The 1,881-nt window shown below is 42.4% G+C and overlaps 1 pseudogene; it reads left to right on the forward strand.

The window, feature by feature from the left end:
- Window positions 1-717: 717 nt before the first annotated feature.
- LOC109454900 (large ribosomal subunit protein eL18) lies at window positions 718-1,324 on the forward strand (annotated as a pseudogene).
- Window positions 1,325-1,881: the final 557 nt, after the last annotated feature.

Genomic DNA, 1,881 nt, shown 5'->3' on the forward strand with positions numbered 1-1,881 from the left:
AATAGCTAATGTGATTTTCTCCTTCATAAAGGCTTCTATGCAGTAAGTGGCTGGGATTAAACTATGCAATCACGTCATCTATCTGTTTGAAAGCCTGTCACTCTTCTGCTGCATTTGCCAACTTGTTCCTTTATCAGAAGGGCTCCATAGCGTGAGAAGTGGGAAACGGAGCATTATGATACTGGGTAATATAATTCTAAATACCACCAAGGCCATAAAATGGGAAGTAAGTGATAAATAATTTATATTTATCAGAATGACTGACTCTTATTACAAGTTTGGCAATATGATATCCTCCAGTACCGCACAGACATATATGGGGAAAGAGATCAGAATTTCAATAGTTTGCTAGGGTTGGATTGAATTCTTGTTTAAAGCCCTATGAACCTCGTGTGAACCTCATGGCCTTTTTTTCACCAGTCTCTAGAAAAGAGAATGCTAGTCTTCTAACAGAGAAATAGACAAGTGGAAAAAGAAATCCAATTCAACAAGATAATTTAGAAAAGAAAATAGGGCAGTAAGCAAGAGAGGTAACATGCTATTGATATTTCTATTCTTGTTTTCACTCCAACTCTACCAGCATAAAGTAGAGAAATCCACTCATTCCTTAATTAATTCACTTCTTCACTCATTCATTGTCTTAAACACCTCAAGTGTGTAAGATACTGTATTAGCAATGGCGGCTTTCTGGACCTGGGGGAGCAGGCGGGTGCCATCATGAGAGTTGACATCTGTCACAACAAAAACAGAAAGTTTCGGTGCAAGGAGTCCAAGAGCCAGGACGTCTACCTAAGGCTGTTGGTCAAGCTATATAGGTTTCTGGCCAGAGGAACCAACTCCGCCTTCAACCAGGTGGTGCTAAAGAAATGGTTCATGAGTCGCACCAACCGGCCACCTTTGTCCCTTTCCCGGATGACGCGGAAGATGAAACTTCCTGGTCGGAAGGGCAAAACTACTGTGGTTGTAGGGACGCTAACAGATGACGTGCGTGTACAGGAGGGCCCCAGACTGAAGGTGCATGCCCTTCATGTGAGCAGCCGTGCCCAGAGCTGCAACCTCAAACCCAGGGGAAGATCCTCACCTTCGACAGCCTATCCTGGACTCCCCCAAGGGCTGTAGCACTGTCCTGCTCTCTGGTCCTTGCAGGGGCCGAGAGGTGTGCAGGCATTTCCATAAGGCTCCTGGAACCCCACACAATGACACCAAACCCTACGTGTGCTTCAAGGGCCGGAATTTCAAGTGCGCCAGAGGCCGTAGGGCCAGCCACGGCTACAAAAACCCCGGATCATGCCATGTGATTAATAAGCTTTTGGATGCTGATTGAAAAAATGAAAGAAAGAAAAAGAAAAAGTAAAGAAATTGTGGAAGATGCAGCAAAGATACAATTCTTGCCTTCAAGAAGCTTATTCTCCCATACCTCACCCTGGTCTAAAATTTGGGAAGCATAACTCCAGCTTTAGGAAGGAAAAGTGAGCATATACCTGAGTTAAACACAAATTATCTTTTTCTTCATCCTCCTATATTGATGATATCTGCCTAAATCAGAGCTGTTCCCATTTAAAAATGTTTTCCTGGGGCCAGGTCCCTGATTTGAAATGTGAAAGTTCAAATACTCTTTCATTTCTTAAGTAGTATAATCAGGGAAAAGTCATTTCTCAAATGGTCACTTAGACTTGAATACATCTTTCATGACAGATGCAGAAATAATCAATGATCAGAGAGGCATCTCTCTCTAAAAATAAACTTATCTCTACACACATGACCAAAACTCCAGACTGCCTTTTTTTTTTCTTGGCGGGATATACACATATGTCATACATGAACACAGTGTAAGATACGTGGTTATCTTCAGTATAGGCATACGTCAAATATATTGCTGGT

Source organism: Rhinolophus sinicus, linkage group LG02 (genome assembly GCF_036562045.2).
Source record: "Rhinolophus sinicus isolate RSC01 linkage group LG02, ASM3656204v1, whole genome shotgun sequence".
NCBI lineage: Eukaryota > Metazoa > Chordata > Mammalia > Chiroptera > Rhinolophidae > Rhinolophus > Rhinolophus sinicus.